General features: G+C 48.6%; 1 protein-coding gene across 1 annotated transcript in view; it reads left to right on the forward strand.

Annotated features, from left to right (window-relative positions):
* The window catches only part of CAPN13 (calpain 13), a 108,301-nt gene extending 89,684 nt beyond the window's left edge, over positions 1-18,617 (forward strand). Inside the window, exon 24 of the mRNA XM_070799829.1 lies at positions 16,787-18,617. The gene's annotated coding sequence lies outside the window, so the exon portion shown is untranslated. The remainder of the gene's footprint in view (positions 1-16,786) is intronic.
* The last annotated feature ends 415 nt before the right edge of the window (positions 18,618-19,032 follow it).

Here is a 19,032-nt window from a genome sequence, read left to right on the forward strand (position 1 = left end):
CCCTGGGAGTCCTCTGGACAGAGGAGAGTTGCCCCTGTTCTCAGCCCTTCAGTCCTGTCCGTGGGGTCATAGGAACATCTGCTCCCCAGCTTTCCCTCCACTCTGCTGCAGGTACTCTGGAGCTAAAGGGGCAGTGGTTTGCACTCAGACAGGGCAGAGTAGGGTGGGTAGGGTGCATCTGGAGAATTTTGAAGAATGAAGTAGAGTCACTGCCGTCCACTGGAACCAAGGGTGTGATGGAGCTCGGCCAGCCTCGCCAGCACGTGGTACACTCTGTTGCCTGGTGGTCCTGAGAGTAGATCTGTGGGAAGGGGGCCTGCCTCTGCAGTCACTCAAAGAAAGGAAAAGCTTCTTTACTCACCCTGGGCCTTCTGTGTTTGAATGTCTGTGTCTTTCCCTAGGATGAGAATCTGGCTCTTGTTCCATTGGGCTGTGCTGCCCCCCTGGGTGATATACATCAAAGCCTGCCCTGCCTAGATGCAGTCAAACCTGCCTCCAAGGAGCCTGGGCCGGGTCCTCAGCTGGGTCAAGCTCTGGTTCGCCCAAGGTCATAAAACAGGTTATCTGAATATTTCAGGACACCAACCTGGAATCCCAAGAGAAAGAAGCAGAAGATGTTCCCTTGTGGGAAAGCAGGGGAAAAGCCGCATCTCGGTCCCCTCCCACCAACCCAGTCATTTTTCAGTCTGTCCAGCCACAGGATGCTGTGCGTGACATGGGAGTGGATCAGTGGGTGTCTGCAGAATTAATCATACTCTCTGATATCTGAATCCTGACTGTTTCACAGCCAGATGGCAAAATAAAACATGGTTCCCGTAAAGGTCTTCAACTTCATGACGAGTAAGATCTTAGTTCTGGATGAAAAATACCTTTGGGAAAGGGGAAATCCAACCAGCAAGGCAAGCACCTCCCTCCCTCCTAATCTGTAAAGTCATCAGATAGTTCCAAAAGATCACGACCCACCAGAGTACAGAAGAGATTCCAGAGTGACCAGGCCAGACCTCACTCAGGAGAACTGGCATTTGAGAACTCATTCCTGGATGCATCTCTCCGGTGAGGGAATACTTGCAAATGTGTGTGTCAAGAATAGGAGGGCAGGAACCTTCCAGAGTGTGACTTTTCTGAGAAGAAACAATCAAAATGTCGGTGGCATGGGCAAGGGTGTGTCATCATGCAAATACCCACACTCAGGAACTAGGTTAGCATTTGGATGCGGATGTGTCCTGATCAAGGAACAAACACACAGCCAACTAACTGCCTCTCACAGGGGCTGCTGCTAAGGGTGTGCAGTCATTTCAGTAGCACAGCAGGGTGAGACACGCAGCATAGCCTGGGCCACATCATGTGGGTCCTTGCCCTGTGCTTGGCTAACCAGGATAGATGGCCATGGTTAGCAGCCTGGGCTTCAGAGGTAGACAGAGCTAATGCCTGAAGACCCCAAGTCCTAGGCTGTTATGCAAAACAATGAGTCCTGACCAATGAAGACAGACTGTTTTAAAATAAAAGGAGAAAGTTCAAAAAAAAAAATGAATGAGCTATTTTGGCAGGACTCAGAGATGACCTTCACCTACCTGTGCTTCCAGGTAGAAAGTCCAACACGCCTGCACACTTTGTTGAACCAAACACCTGGACTGAAACCCAACTTCGCCTGGGGAGCCCTCAAGTGGAGGAGCAGGAAGAACAGTCTTGCTTCCCCAGAGCCGGGGGTGATCCTAGTGAGGATGGACATCTGAAAGTGCACACACACACACACACACACACACACACACACACACCAGGGAAGCCCAGCCCTAGAGAACAGTACACACCCACCCACCCACCCACCCACCAGGGAAGCCCAGCCCCAGAGAACAGTTCCATATGCAAGCCCACTGATCAGGGATGACATCAGTCTTGCTTCTCCCTAGAACAGAACCAGTTTCCTTTGAGCACTTGCTCCTCACCACCTCCAGGCAGAGGCAGGATTGCAGTGGAGCAGCACAGCACATGTATGCCCCTTCCCTCCCTAACCCCTATGCCCCATCAGGGCCCTGACCCCCAGGACAGAGTCCACAAGGTCCTTAGATGATAACCAACTCAGTCCAGTGATGGGTTTCCCAATCTCAAGAACATGAGCCTCACATTCAATTCACTTGTGTTTTAAATTAAGAATGGAGACACTATAACTTATCCAATGTAAACATTTAAAGCCTTAAGTTTCATATAATAGCCAATTAGGAGGCGAGGCTGGGAACAGGGAAAGGGGAGAGGCTGTGGAATAGAAGTAAGGTTAGGTGGGAGGGAGGAACAGAGAGAGTGCAGCAGGCAGCATCAAGCAAGTGTAAAACAGGAGCCGCTCAAGGTATCTTACGAAGGAGGAGTTTAACACAGGGAGCGAGTTGCTCACAAAGCTGTTGGATCAGCTGGAGGAGCACAGGCCAGAGAAAGAAAGAAAGTGAAGTCACTCAGTCCTATGCGACTCTTTGCGACCTCACGGACTGTAGTCCACCAGGCTCCTCTATCCTTGGAATTTTCCAGGCAAGAGTACTGGAGTGTGTTGCCACTTCCTTCTCCAGGGGATCTTCCTGACCCAGAGATCGAACCCGGGTATCCCGCATTGCGGGAAGATGCTTTACAGTCTGAGCCACCAGGGAAGTCCTAGGCCAGACAAGATCGCCACTAAGTCCCAGGTTCACCACCAAGAGAGAACGATGAAGCTGCTACCTCCACCCTCACCAGACATTATAGGGAGTGGCCAGAAATGGTCACGGCTGCCTGTAGCCCTAAGCGGGTGAATTTCTGGACAAAATTTCACAACTTCTGAAGCCCACGTGTCTGCCCACCCTGCCCAGAGGCAGAATAAGGCTTCTGCCTCTCTGCTGCCTTCCAAATCTTAAGTGCAGAGGAAAGAGAAAAATGTGGGGAGAGGGAACAACAAGCAGATGGAGATGGAGAGCTGGGGTGGTGGGGGGAGGATGATTCAGACAGACAGGGAGAGGACAGATGAGGCATGCAGGGAGCAATACAGACAAATAAGATGGGAGAGACCAGTGACAAGAGATTAAAACAGAAGGAGGAAGGCTGAGGTCTATGGGTGTTGATGGGAGTGGAGGCCATAGAGCCCAATCATTCAAAATCTGTTGCCGGTGGAAATGCTGACTTACGATGCCAATCAGGTTGTGCCTCTCAGACTTCATTGTGCATAGAAGTCACCTGGAATAACTTTTATAACAAGCTTTAGAAATTCTGATCCAGAAAGTCTGACACTAGACTAGTCTGTGAATCTGCTTTTTTTTTTTTTTTAAAGCTCAAGGGCTTCCCTTGTGGCTCAGACGGTAAAGAATCCACCTGCAGTGTGGGAGACCTGGGTTCAGTACCTGGATTGGAAAGATTCCCTGGAGGAGGGCATGGCAACCCATTCTAGTATTCTTGCCTGGAGAATCCCCATGGACAGAGGAGCCTGGTGGGCTGCAGTCCACAAGGTCACAAAGAGTTGGAGACAACTGAGTGACTAAGCACAGCAAGTGATGCCTGTGGTCCTTGGATGACTTAGGAATCACTAAGGAATCACCTAGGAATCACTGCTTTTGCAGCTCCACTGAGTGGTGAAATGCTCTGGGCTGCAGCAACCAGGGCGGCTGTGAAATGCCTGATGAATCCAAGCTTAAGTTCTGCTCTGGTCAGAGGCCTCTTGCCATGCTTCCCCACCCCCAGCCCCTCACTGCTGCTTAGAATATCTGAGATCCCTCTCACCACCTCCAAGTTCACTGCTCCCCTCCTTCCTGCTCCCTGAGAACTGATGTCCTAGTTGATTTTTACCTCTAAACAAGCTCATTAAGCAATAATCCTAGAAGAATCCATCACTCTGACAAGGTTGTTGATTAACCATCCCCCAGCAGAGCCTAAAGTGCTTAATATCCAGGCGGAGTGGTCAGTAATGAGTCAAGCGGCAGCACTGGCCTGGTTCTGAGCAGATGGATGCGAGGTGAGCAGTTGGGCCAACTTTGCAGCCTGGTGGAGGTCAGTGGAGAGGAAGGTGGACGGTCTCCAGGCTGCCCAGGCTGTAGCAAGTTCTAGACCCTTCTAGCCAGATTCTAGGCCATTCTTTCTGAGACCACTGAATGCCCCCAGAGGGTATATAAGGATATGAACAACTCTGGACAACAGACAGGAGAAGGACCACTTGAAAGGGGCTGGACCCAGAGACGTAATTCCCCAACCTTTCAGCTCTGCCGACTATCTAATTGCCTGAGTAAGAGAAGAGACAGGCAAAACGATAAAATGACTGCCTTCCTGAGATCAATTTCAAGTCCAGACTGTTCTGTCTTTCTTTTTCTCCCCATAGTTAGACTCTTGTTTTAAACACCCCTCTGTTCCCTTAAAAGATTTGCTTTCTGTGCGTGGAAGTGCCTTGGACCGAGCAGGATGTGGCAAAACACTGCCCCCTGGAGGTCACAGTTGTTACAGCTTCAAAGCATCCGCCTCCCAGAGGTTCCTTCGAACTCAAGCCTCCAGTGTGGGCTCAGTGGCAGTCTCCAGCCAGCCTGGCCGTTGCTGCCATCTAGGCTGCCCTGTGTGCACAATTGCCCCATCACCTGCCTGACTCCATCTCATTTCTGCCCCCCCCTTTTTGCATAACGACTGCATGACATTGGTAAATACTCTTGACCAAGGGGAAGGGAACTGATCCCCCCACCCCCGAGCTGTGCAGCTCTGATGGGATCACTGACATGCCATGTCATCCTGTGTCTTTAGATATTTCCAATTCTGTCCAGGCACAAAGAGAAAATAGCATAGAGTGAGTGCCAGTAGTGTTAAGAGAATGAATGGCTGAGCTTGTGTAGCGTGAATACAGGGGGCATGGCAGAGTGGACAGAGCACTGGGCAAGTCCTCTGGAGTCTCAGGTTCAAGTCTTGGTGCTGCCTCCATCCAGCTGTGTGTGCTCTGAGGACGTCCCTCTCTGGACTTCCTTCTTTAAAATGAAGGGGCTGAACTTGGAGATGTCTAAGGTCCCTTCCATGGCACACACTCGGGGGAGCCAAAGCCTAAGGATTCTAAGTCACAGTCATCATTTGCTGCTGCTGCTGCTAAGTCGCTTCAGTCGTGGCCGACTCTGTGCGACCCCATAGACGGCATTAAGGGGAAGCAATTAGTCAGGAAAAACAAGCCCCAAGGGCACCCCTCTCCAGTACTCTTGCCTGGAAAATCCCATGGACAGAGGAGCCTGGTAGGCTGTAGTCCATGGGGTCTCGAAGAGTCAGACACGACTGAGCGACTTCACTTTCACTTTTCACTTTCACGCATTGGAGAAGGAAATGGCAACCCACTCCAGTGTTCTTGCCTGGAGAATCCCAGGGACGGGGGAGCCTGGTGGGCTGCCGTCTCTGGGGTTGCACAGAGTCGGACACAACTGAAGCGACTTAGCAGCAGCAGCAGCAGCAGCAGCAGCAGCAGCAGCAATGTGGCAGCAACAGCTCTCCAGCGTGGGCTCAGTGGGAGTCTCCAGCCAGCCTGGCCATTGCTGCCGTCTAAGCTGTCCTGTCTGTAGAGAGAGACCCACTCTCTAGGGAAATAAACAGGACTCTTTTCCTTTGACCTGGGAGTTGCTGTTCCTTTTACGATGTTTTCAATGACAGAAGTTCAAAATCCCCTTCACTGTATATTATAGCATAAGGAATATGGTCAATAATATTGTAATAATTTTGTATGGGAACAGATGGTTACTAGACTTACTGTGATCATTTCGTAATGTATGCAAATGTCAAATCATTTTGTAGCTCGCCTGAAAATAATAAAATATTTAACATCAACTATATTTCAATTAAAAAAATTTTTTTAAACTGTATGCATGAGATGAATAAACAGTGCTCCTCCATTCAGCCAGAATTGGTCTTTAGCTTTGACCTTGCTCTGGAAATGTGGAATCCAGGCCACAGTGCAGCCGGGGCTGGTGGTGGTGCAGTGACACCTAGTGGCCATTTCCACTAATCACAGCCCAGCTCAGCTTCTCTGTACCTGAGAAAATCCCATCCTTTCCGTGGCTGAAAGGGCTGCATTAACTCTGAGTGAATGCAAGTAATGCAGGGCCCTGGGTTGTAATCTCAGTCTTGCAAATGCCTCTCTGTCTGACCACCTTCAGTATCTTCAAATGGGATTTTGGCCCTTACGTGCTTCCCTTCCACCTGCCTTGCTCTCTGGACCACCACGACTAGGACATGTAGTCAGGGATCTTAGGTCCATGCAGAGGGCAGGATGTCCCTACTGGGAAGGCACAGCCCAGAGTTCACCACTGGGACCCTGGGGTCCCACCAATGTGATCATGCACGGTCCTGCCACACCCACCTCCAACATAGCCTTGAGACAAGAGCACATGGCCAGAACATTGACCACAGATATTCCATCCAAGGCTTGCCTCCATCCTGGCTACCAGCTGCTGAGGTGGGAAAAAGTAACAGAACCAGTCAGAAGAAAGCATCATTGAGCCAGCTTCCAATGGGTTGGGTGGGGAGGGGAACTTCACCTGCTAGTCCCCAATTTGGGTACCAGAATCTTGCCCTATTGATGGGATCTGTGGGGTTCATGTACACCTAAAGAACAATGTAAATGGGTTCTTTTTAACACATTCCTCCCTTTACTGACACCTGCACAAGCTGCATAGAGGAGAAAGAGGGCTGTGTACAGAAGCTTCCAAACCTCCCCCTAGTCACTCACAGTCTTTTGGCACGGCTAAGGACACACAGGCTGAGCTTTCAGGGTCTTTCCTGAGTCACACATTCTTCTTACCCTAGAAGAACTGTGCTCCCTTCCTCTTGAGCCATGCCCCTCACTAGTTTCTGGTCCTTATTTATGAGTCTTTCTCTTAGTGTAATCTTTGAGAGCTACATGATTTCTGCAGAGGACTGTGATACTTTTCTTTATGGCTGTGTTCACGTCACCGTCACTCCCTACAGCTTCCCCTAGACTGTCCCTGAGAAGCGTACAGTGGTAACACCCAAGAACCCCTTGAAGAAGGAAGTGAGTCTTTCAGATTGGGGATACGATTTCCAGAGTCACCACAGCTTCTGGTGGTATGTGGTCATTTTCCCCTGCCTGTTAAATAGTGTATGTAAAAATACTTTTACACACATAGAGAGCACATGAGCTATCATTTTTAAATACCTACTCTATATTCGCCAGGGTCCATTCAGGAGACAAAAATCATACCAGCTGTTTGAATAGGGAAATTTTAATACAAAGAATTATTAACTAGTGAAAGGTAATTAACTATTAAAAGGGGCAATAGAAGACTCTAGGGAATAGAGGAATAGAAAATGCAGGAAGCAGCTGATGCTTCTAAGGATGAAGATTACCCAACAATGAGAGAAATAAATTGGGTGAGATCCAGTCCGCTTTGGAAAGAGTGTGCCTGCCTCCCACTGGATGGTAAAGATGTTCATGTCCTGCCAACTGGAGGACACCTGTGGGGGGCCTTGCTGGGTGAGAGATTCCAGTTGCTGCTGGCAGTCACCTTGCAGGAAGAAAAAGGCACCCTGGAGCCAGCAGGGGCACTCTGTGTGCCGTACAGTGTCCCTCTAGCTCCCTCTGCTGACAAAGCCTAACATTACACCAGCTGGCTTTACTTTCTTGGGCTCCAAAATCACTGCAGATGGTGACTGCAGCCATGAAATCAAAAGACGCTTGCTCCTTGGAAGAAAAGCTATGACAAACCTAGATAGCATATTAAAAAGCAGAGACATTATTTTTCTGACAAAGGTCCATCTAGTCAAAGCTATGGTTTTTCCATTAGTCATGTATGGATGTGAGAGTTGGACTATAAAGAAAGCTGAATGCCAAAGAATTGATGCTTTTGAACTGAAGTGTTGGAGAAGACTCTTGAGAGTCCCTTGGACAGCAAGGAGATCCAACCAGTCCATCCTTAAGGAAATCAGTGCTGAATACTCATTGGAAGGACTGATGCTGAAGCTGAAACTCCAATACTTTGGCCACCTGATGGGAAGAACTGACTCATTTGAAAAGACCCTGATGCTGGGAAAGATTGAAAGCAAGAGGAGAATGGGGCGGCAGAGGAAGAAATGGTTGGATGGCATTATTGACTCGATGGACATGAGTTTGAGTAAGCTCCAGGAGTTGGTGATGGACAGGGAAGCTTGCGTGCTGCAGTCCATGGGGTCACAAAGAGTTCGACACAACTGAGTGAATGAACTGAACTAAACTGAACACCAGCTGGCAGAGAAGAAACCAGGGTCCAATTGCAGTATTACAAAGCAGAGGAAAGAAGCGTGAATTTGGAGTTGAAAGGCAACAAATTGATAATAGGTCCACCTGCCAGGCCTGGTGTTAAGCATTTCCCTAATGACTCTCATATACTCTCAAGAAGCACAATTCTTTGAAATAGTTACTAGAATTCCCATTTTAATGTTAAGTAGATTCTGAAAGTTAGAAGTAATCCGAGAAGGATACACAGCTAATACACGTGGCTGAGCTGATGCTTAAAGTGCTGTGCTTGTGACTCTAGAGTCCGGGTTCCTACCCCAAGCTAACAGTGCCTCTCTCTGTGAAGGATGAAGGACAGTGAGATCCTTCCTCCCCCTTCCTCCTCCATGAACTCACATGAACCTTCCCAGCATTGCTTCTTGGACTCTCCTCCTTGGAGAGGCCAGTGGTGAGGCAGATGCCTTGGGGTGCCCTAAGGCAGTGGTTTCTAAACCAAAATCACCGGGAACAGCTTGGTGCAAATAGAGGCTCCTGGCCTTCTCTGCAGACCCCAATTTAACAGTTGGGCACAGGAGTAGGGCTGGAGTCTGCATTTAACAAACTCCCCAGAAATCTTGATGTGCCCATAAAGGAGCGCCAACTGCTCCACTGTGCTAGAAGAGCAAGTGAGAAGCTGCCTGGCCTTTGCTGGGGGGAGGGGACTTCACACTAACAAGCTCCTCTCAGCCCCAGCACCCCGCAGCAAGGTCAATGCTGCTGCCTGATTTGGAAATGAAAATCAGATGGGGCACATGGATCTGTTTCATGGGTGATAAAGTTGTAATGGCTCTAATGGAGGCCTAATTAATTCCTGTTTGCCAGCTGGAAAATTGGAAGGTGGGCTCCATGACCCCTGGCCCCCTTTAGATATATTTTCTGGACAGGAGGTATTTCCAAGCTAGAGCCGGCTGGGCAATCCCACCTGGGTCAAGAATAAGAGCCAGCCACCGTGTGCTAGGAGCTGTGCCCCGTTGTCTCCAACCCTGGAACCTGCTGGCAAGGATTAACACCACAACAAGGAAACTGGGGGTCTGCCCAAGGCCTCATTGGGCGGAGCTGAAATTCAGGCACACATGAGACTTACTCTAAAGCTGTGTGCATGGCTTGGGAGAGGAACTGGCTCCTGCCTCAGAGCTCCTGCTTGGGGGGCAGCCAAACCCTAGTAGGCTGGGGGTTATGTGCTCATGGTCATCAAGAAGTTAATGTCTTTCATTTGGTGGGGGATTTTAGCATCTATAATACAACTCAGGAAATGGGCATCATGTGCTATTATCTTGATCCTTCAGAGAGGAGCTAAAGCAGAGGATATGGGGGAGGGGTCTGTCCCGGGAAGGCCTCATAGGGTTCTGCTCCATTACACAAACCCATAGGACTATGGCACCAAGAGTGAACCCTAGGATGAACTGTGGGCTTTGATAAGGACGGGTCAGCGTAGGTTCATTGACTGTAGCGTGTAGCGCTCTGGTGGGGGATGTTGATGGTGGGGGAGGTGGTGGGGCAGGGGGTATGTGGGAACTCTCTATACTTTCTGCTCAGTTTTCCTGTGAACCTAAAAACAAGTCTAGTGAAAAGAGAAAAAGTTACTGCCTCTTAATGTGGTTGTGAGAATTATTAAATAAAATAATGTTGTGGAAGGGCCTAACCCAGGCTTTGGCATGCTTCAGGGTCCCTGGTAGCTGAATGAGGGGAGATATCACCCTGTAAGCTCAGTGCAGGTCCAGGAGGACCCTGACAGTGGAGGAAGGGCGATGCTCGTCTCCCTCAAGGAGCCCTCGGGGGTGGGGGATGATGGGGCTGGAGGTGTAAGAATTAAGGACCAGTCTGGGCCAAGTGTTAATCAGTCAGAAGACGGAACAGCAATTTTGGCCCAGGACTGGATATGATAACAGGCCCAGGTCTACGATTTGTAAGATCAGTCCCTCCCTCTCTCCAGATGAACCTTCTCATAGCCAGTGGAAGGAACCAGAAGAGACTAGTTACTTGGTAAAAATAATATTCTGGCAGGCCACTCCCTGGCTCTGAAGCTCTCACTTGCTCCCCAGCACCTTCAACTCGCACATAGGCCTTCCGTCCGCTTCCTCTGCTGTACAGCCACTCTGGGAACTGTTAGTGGAGTAGAAAGAAAACAGGTGACCAGAGACCCAAAGTTTAGACCCAGCTCTATGTAGCTGTGTGACCTGGGGAACATCTCTCCCCGACTCTGTGCTTCAGCTTCCCCAGGCTGGATTCCTTTCTTCTTTCCTTCACTGAATACACTATTGAGTGCCCACTATGATCATGACAATCTCTAAGGTTCTCCCTATTGTGATGTTATGTTTTATTCAGTGTGGTTCAAATGCACTGGGAGAAATATAAAACACGCAAAGGATAAAGGTGAAAATGAAGAGGTTCCCTTACTTGTGGTATTCCTTCCCAGGCTCTGCCTTTTGACTCTTCATTTCTGTGCCCACCTTTGAGGGAATGGAACACATGTTTGCAAACTGCTCAGTTAACTCTGAAGACTGCTGGGCTGTGACCTTGCCCTCAGTGTCTGATTCAAGATGAAAGTGGATGCTCCCTGACCAAAGTGCTTAATTCTGAGTCCCCCTCCATGTTCACACCTGTCCTCCCTGCCAAACCCCCTCCCCTGCGAGAGGATCCAGAGCTTCTCTGGGGGAGGCACATGATGCTCAAACAATTAGGAGTTCAGCTTCCAAACAGATCGGGTTCCAATTCTCACTCTGATTTTGCTTGCTGTGTGACCTTGGAAAGTTACTTAACTTCTCTGAACCTTGCTGCCCTCTATCAATTTAATAGAGAAAATAAATGTCCACCTGAATGGGTGTTGTAAGATTAATGACATAAGTAATGTTTCTGGCCACATAAATAGCAATACCACTCTATATGAGTTATTAGGTAACTTGCATGAGATAACTCATGTAAAGTGTTTTTTGCTTGGTAAGAACTCAGGCCCTTCTTTTCCTCACACTCTTCAGTTTCATTTCCTTCCCTGTGACTGCCAGGTGGCAGCATGGGGCCGTATATGGAGCCCTCTTTCTCACTCACAGAATGGGAGTGCTGGCAAGGCCCCTTGGTTGACAATAACCACAGATTGTTTATGGAGCTCTTACCATGCTGGGCGCATGTCACAAACCCTTCCTTTAACCCGGGTAGGTTCATATCGGGGGGAGGTTCAGTTACCTGCCTTGGACAGGGGAGGGATGATGGACTCTGGCAGGCAGGATCCATAAGGGTGCAGAGCCTAGAATCAAATAATCCCCTGCTGGCAGCTGGGGCACTTGCCCACTGTGGTTGGTGGCCTCCTGGTGGGTTGCAGGAGCCCCACATGGTGGATGAGGACAGTGGGGCCCCAGGAGGGAGGGAGTGACCCAAAGCCAGAGGCCTGACCCCAGGCAGGCACCCTTTCCTGCAGCGCCCAGTCTCCAGGGAGGGTCCCATTGGCCAGGGCCCCCACTGCCCTAGGACTCAGCCTGGGCTCTCTGAGGGGGAGCTGGGAACCCCAAGAAAGCAAGCACCCGACGTCCTGCTGTCGGCTTCTGCTCATCCAACAGGACCTCTTCTGATCCCCAAGTAATCTTCGCCTCCAAGAGCCACAGTGATTTGTGGATAACTTCCTCCAAATCTCCCTTGGCTAATCCTCCCTAGACTGAACCCTTTAGTGATTGCATTTGGGCTGGTGGCCTCTAATCCCTTGGGCATCAAATATTCCTGGGAAGGCACATGGGCAGCCATGTGTCCTACTGGGGCCCAGCAGCCAGCGGATCTGAGCTGGGCACACCTGGGACCGCCAGCTTGTCCCTGAGTCAGCCTCTGTTTCTCCCTCCTTCAAGTCTCACTGGGCAGGAGGTCAGGGAAAAGTCCGGGCCTGTGTGCAGCAGTACCTGGACAGGGCAGCTGGCTGGCAGCCAAGGAGCTGGGTCCCTGGTCTCCACACCGAGTGATTCTCAGAAGGATGTTCTTGTCTGAAGTCAGGGCCTCAGTTTCTTCCTCTCATAAATGGGGGTAAAATTAGTCTTGCCTCATAAGGATGAGGATTTATGAAGGTAACATATTTAATGACCTTAAGGCAGAGCCTGGAAACTAACATGCCATCATAGCTGGCTAGCTGTGGTTAACCTACAGTGTCTCCCTGCCACCCCCACCCCTCAGTGACAGCCATGGCTCTCCCCTGTCTCCCACCTCTAGAGATGTGGACCCTAGAACACCAGCTCCTCACACAGGTTTAGCAGTGCAGTGGTGGGAGAGCCACTGTGGGCTGTCTGGGGTCTGGGGGCTCCGGGAATGGCCCCAGTTTTGGTGCTGGGGGAGACCAAGGACCTGCAGCTCTGAGAAGGTGCACCCACCGCAGGAGAGTTGCCCGGTGCAGCCACGGCCAGGCTCGGGGACTCAAGCTCTTGCGGCATGAAGGAGCCCAGGGCCAGGGAGGCTGGCAGGCTTCAGTGGGGCAGCTGGGCATTCCTGACAGGGGTGGTCCAGCCCACTGGACAGACAGGATGGTCCCAGACACTGCACAGGCAGAGGGATGCTTCAGGGGCAGCTCCACGAATTGGATAAATTAATCTTTTTTTTTTTAGATTTTTTTAAAAAATGTGATCAATTTTTCTAAACTCTTTATTCAATTTGTTATGACATTGTTTCTGATTTGTTTTTGGTTTTTTTTTGGCCACAAAGCATGTGAGCTTAGCTCTCCAACTAGAGGTGGAACCTGCACCCCCTCCTCATTGGAAGCCAAAGTCTTAATCACTGGACTTCCAGGGAAGTCCCTAAATAACTGAGTCTTTGAGATGCAGTTGCAGTACTTCCTCACCAGCAAGTCAGCAGGTGGCCCTGCCCCTAAGAAGGAGATAAGATTGGCTCAGACTCTCTGTGGGGGTTTAGCTCCGTCTGGGAGACGTTAGCTCTGTCCTGACCCCCATCTCTGCACTTGCCACCACCACTCTGGGCTCACAGTTATGTCCTTGTCTCTCCCAGGTGTGGGCCTCATCACATAATCCTGTTTCCCTTCCCTCTGTCCATACTCTACTGAAAACCTAAAATAAAAACTAAGCTGTCTCACACTCTTCAGGATAGAGAGTTCTAGACCTTGCCTGGGGTCCTGCCTGCTTAAGCCAAAGCATAGAAGCTTGCCCTTGGCCAGCCAGGAGCCACCTCCTGCCAGGGAGACCCCTGCCCACCCTAGCCCAGCTACTTTCAATGTTAGCTTCCTCCGTGGCCCAGAGGCGGAGCCCCGCATCCTGACAGCCCATGTGTTACATACGTGTTCCTAGGAGTGTGTCTTATTGACAGTGTCTGAAATCTCACTACTCTCTCAGCCTAGAAGTCCTCACCTCTGTTCACTTGAGTTCCTCCAAGGAGCCTGGCACATAAGGAGGCAAGGAATACAATGACTGCGACTGCGTGTTTTGCAACCCCATGGACTATAGCCTGCCAGGCTCCTCTGTCCATGGGATTTCCCAGGCAAGAATACTGGAGTGAGTTGCCGTTTCCTGCTCCAGGGGATCTTCTCAACCCAGGGGATCTTCTCAAACTGGCAACTCCTGCCTTATCTCCTGCACTGCAGGTAGATCCTTTACCACTGAGCCACCGGGAAAGCCCCATAATGTACACTACCATTTGTGTAAACATGAGTGGAAAAAGAATAAAAGTATTTTCTTATAATTGCGTATAATATTTCTAATAAGATAACAAGAAACTTGTCTCACTGGCTTTCTGTAGACAGAGCAAGGTAGTAGGGAAATAGAAATGGGAGGCAGATTTGTTTATTGTACAGTCTTTTGAATTTTGAACCATGTGAAATATATCCTAGCCGAAACTTAAAATTGTTTTAATTGAAGTATACTTGGTTTACAGCATTGTGCTAATTTCTGCTGCACAGCAAAGTGACTCACTTGTACATGTATATACATTCTCTCTTCCTATATTCTTTCCCATTATGGCTTATCATAGGATACTGAATATAGTTTCCTGTGCTGTACAGTAGGATCTTGGTGCTTATCCATTCTACATATAAGAGCTTGCATCTGCTAACCTCAACCTCCCCCTCCATCCCTCCCCCAGCTCCTTCCCCCTTGGCAACCGTAAGTCTGTTCTCTGCATCCGTGAGTCTGTTTCTGGTTCCTAGATAGGATCCTTTGTGTCATGTTTTAAATTCCACATATAAGTGATATCATATGGTATTTGTCTTTCTCTTTCTGACTTACTTCACTTAGTATGATAACCTCGAGTTGCATCCATGTTGCTGCAAATGGCATTATTTTATTCTTTTTATTGCTGAGTAGTAATCCATTGTGTATAAATACTATATCTTCTTCATCCATTCATCTGTGAGGGGACATTTATGTGTTTCCATGTCTTGGCTATTGTAAATATTGCTGCTATGAACATAGGGGTGCATGTATCTTTTTGGATTAGTTTTGTCTGGATATATTCCCAGGAGTGGGATGCTGGATCACATGGTAATTCTATTTTTAGTTTTCTAAGGAAACTCCCTACTGTTCCCCATAGTGGTTGTACCAATTTACACTCCCACCAACAGTGTAGGAGGGTTCCCTTTTCTCCACACCCCCTCTGACATTTGTTATTTGTAGAGTTTTTAACGATGGCCATTCTGACTGGTGTGTGGTGGTACCTCTCTGTAGCAAAACTTACATTTAAAAATACACATAAGAAAAAGAACAAAAAGAAACCAGTTGCAGGAGGCAGAAACAAAGACATATTAGTCTCTTACTTTAGCTATGCATAGAGTGATTTGTACTCTCAAAGATTCCAAAGTGAAAATAAAAGTTCTATTTTTAAAGATTTTCTAACATTGCTCAATAAAGTAAGCATCTGGACTTTTAAATGCAAAAGATCAGTCAGATTTCTGGCTCCCACTTAGAGTGCAGAGCTCTGCAAAGCGCATTGCTCTCACCCTTACCCCCCAAAAGTGCCAAATAATTTACAAAATGACACCTTTTCATGAACTCATCAGAGAACTGTGATGGAAGGCAATAAACTAAGCTGAAATCTAAGGAAAAGCAGGCACCACCAAGGAGAGACGGGACACAGGTCCTTGATTACCTGTTATGGAATTGTACACCATATAAGCTGGAAGGAAGAATCCAACCAAACTTTTGAATGAGATGTTAAAAGCCACGTGTGGGGCCTGTGTGGATGTATAGCCCCCTTGAGAGCTGCAGACTTCAGGGAAATCCACACCCGCTTACAGGCCCTTCTCGTGGGACACACTTGATGCTCACAAGAAAGATGGGGTGAGGGTGAGCAACCTGGGCAGACCTATCTCTTGATTCAGGTCTGGGTAAAGGGAACAGTGCTTTCAGAGAAGCACAGAGTTCCGTGCAGATCCTTCTCCCTATATCCTTTATGGAAAAATACATATATAACCACTGGGGAAAGGAGAGTGCCTTAGGGCACAGGATCCATGGCAGCTGGGAGAAGAGTAAATTGCTCAATCCTGGGGGAGAGGGGTAAAACTACACTCAGACCAGAAGTCCCCTGCCGATGGGGGAGGGACAGAATCGATGAACTGTCCCCCCTCCCAGGCACAGCACCTGCCCAAGCTGAGACCAAAGGAGAACAGCAGAGGCTGCCCCCGACCCCCACCCCGTCTCAACAAATATTGAGTAACAACAGCAATACATTACTGGGGGAGAATCAAGAGGGTGAAGAGAAATTTTCCCTAAGAGATAGGTGCAAAGGGAAGCCCTAAAGGGAGGACTTAACAATTCACCTCATGTTGATCTGTCTGTTTAGTGCCATTCCAATAAAACTCTAGGCAAAAGTTGTTCATAGAAATTGACACACTAAAGCCAACATTTATATGCAAAGGCAAAGGAACTTGAAGAGCCAAACCAATTTCAAAGAAGAAGAGCAAAATTGGAGGAATCACATTATCTGACTTGAAGACTTACTAGACTTTCTATAAAGCTACAGTCATCAGGGTAGTATGGTTTTGGAGGGAAATGTATACAAATAGATATTAATAATACTACTGTATAATAATATATTTATATTAATGTATATAAGTATATATGTGTAAAATATATGCAAATAAATATATGATATATATTTTGTATATATGTTTACTTCTGTAGAAATGTATTTTATGTAATGTATATTTATATATTAAAATATATTTTATATGTATTTTATATATATATATATCCATCAATGGTACAGAAGAAATAACCCAAAAATAGATCCACATATTTAGTCAACTGGTTTTTTGCAAAAGTACAAAGACAATTCACTGGAGAAAGGATGTTCTTTTTAATAAATGATGAGAAAAGAATTAAATATCCAAAACACACAAAAAATTAAGAAACAAACTTTAAGCCATATGTCCCACCCTATACGAAAATTACCTCAAAGTGAATCTGTGCATGTGCTCAGTCGTGCTGGACTCTTGGCGACCCCAAGGACTGCAGCCCACCAGGCTCCTGTGTCCATGGAATTTCCCAGGCGAGAATACTGGGATGGGTTGCCATTTCCTCCTCCAGGGGATCTTCCTGACCCAGGGATCGAACCCACATCTCTTGTCTCCTGTATTGGCAGGTGGATTCTTTACCCCTGCACACCTGGGAAGTCCTCAAAGTGGATCTAAATGTGCGTAAATGTCGTACCTAAGATTGTAAAACTGCTGGAAGGAACGTAGAAGGAAAACTCTGTGACTTCAGCCACCTGGACCTTACGCCTGGAAGCTGTGCAAGACACAGCTGCAGAGGCCTGAGTTGTGTTTCCCCGTTTCCTACTTCCCTGGTTTTCCTGGCGACATTTACTTCCTACAGATGTTTGCAGGTTGTTGGTTATTTCCAAGTAAATGCAGAACTGAAGGTGGGTGTTCATCCTTGGAACAGTTCGTCTCGCTGTTTCTCTAACTTGCCCTGCCATCCTGAACCTGGCTTCAGCTTTCTCACCGCCCACTCAGCTTTGGGTCAGCTGTGAGCCTGGTTTGCCAACTCCACTGAAGCCAGAGAGCAAACTGTTCACTCCAGCCCCTCACCCTGGCAGGTGCCCCTTGGGCCTTTTCTCCTGCCCTCGGTCAATTTTCTTCCTACTCAGTATGTGCTAGTGAAGTTGGAAGAGAAAAAAAATAAACGCCCAAACCCACAATTTCTTCACTGTGGGTTTGGTCATTTATTCAGTTTTGTTTATTCCTTCTGTCTGTCTGCCTATTTATCCATCATGTTAACTAGGCCTGAGTTAACCACAGAGTCTCAGAATTGTAGTTGTTGAACCAAGGGTCTGCCTTTCTGTGTGTGTGTGCACGTGTGTGGATGTTTGTGTGTATGTGCATGGGTGTGTTTATACAGAAGAAGTGTGGAAGTGAATAGGAATGAAAAACTCTTTTTCTTCCCCTGGAGGGAAAGAGCCAGAAATTACATCCGTTCAAAAATATCCTGCCTCTCTCACAGATAAATATAGCGACATGGGTGGATGTGTCACCGAATAAAACTCTCAAAACAAATCCGGGAAGAATCACTTGAAGAGGCTGCCACTGCTGGCTCTGTCCTGCAGTTCCTCTGTCCCCCATCTCCTGACCCCACGCTCCCCACAGCAATCAGGAGGGAGAGCGAGGAGGGAGGTCTGTGCCTGGTTTCCCCCAGCATTCTGGCCAAGGGGAGGGGTAGCAGGAGCAATGATGCTCCTTCAGGGGTTTCTGGTCAGAGGGGCTCAGTCGCCAGATGTCTCCTCACCACCACAGGGAAGAGTTTGAGAGACCACTTCTCTCCATGACAAAACAGCAGGGCAGCCCCACAGAGACGTTATTTACCAAGTGCGGTGGCTGGAACGAAGGATCCATGAGTTGGACTCAAGGGCACCATTAAAACCATTTGGCCACCAGCATGGCAGAGACACCTACAGCCAGAATGGACATTGCCAGAGGGAAGGCGCAGTCATCCTAGCACTGCACGCCAGCTGAGACTCAGCCCCCCTCAGAGGCACATGCAGCCAGTCCTTCCAGCAGCCCTATGAAGGGGGCATCATCATCCCATTTTTCAGATGGGGAGACTGAGGACAGGAGTGATTCAGTGATTGATCCAGGGTCCTGTGGCAGGTCATGGCAGAGCTGGGCACCGTCTCTTCTGAGAGTGTCAGGGAGGCCACCCTGCCACCATGTACAGAAGGGTAGAAGCTGTAGTGGCCCCCAGTCCAGCCTGGCCCATCAGCAGAAGCCTCCGCAGCTGGGTCACTGAAGGGGCTGCACCAGCATCCCAAGCCCTGCAGGAACAGAGTTGTCGTGGGTCTTCGAGGGGGAAGGGTAGAGCCATTTTGCAGTTGTGAGCTTCTTGCTACCTAACACTCACCTCACCTCCTGTCTCAGCCTGGACTCCTCAGTGTCCAGAGCCTCAAGTATCTGTCGGTCCACCTCTGCCTTAGGCCTGGGACACCTCTCTTACCTGGCCAAGAAACAGCACCTTAGGCCAGCTCTGAGCTCCAATAAATAAGTTTCTTGACATCTTTTGGACCTGTGGAGTCAGACCAACCTGGATTCAAATGCTGCCTCTGCCACTCCCCAGCTCTGTAGCCTCGGGAAAAGCAATGCCGTATTTATTAGTTTCTTATTGCTGCCGAAACAAAAGTCCACAAACTTAGTGCCTTAAACAATCTTACAGTTCTGAGGAAAGGTGCCAAAATCGGTCTCACTGGGTTAAAATCAAGGTGTCTGCAGGGCTGTGCTCCTTCTGACTCTGAGGGAGAATCCAATTCCTTGCCTTTTCCAGCTTCTAGAAGCTTCCTGCATTCCTTGGCTCGTTGCCCTGCATCACTTGGACCACTGTGTCCATCACTACGTCGCT

Source organism: Bos indicus, chromosome 11, assembly GCF_029378745.1.
Source record: "Bos indicus isolate NIAB-ARS_2022 breed Sahiwal x Tharparkar chromosome 11, NIAB-ARS_B.indTharparkar_mat_pri_1.0, whole genome shotgun sequence".
Classification (NCBI taxonomy): Eukaryota; Metazoa; Chordata; class Mammalia; order Artiodactyla; family Bovidae; genus Bos; species Bos indicus.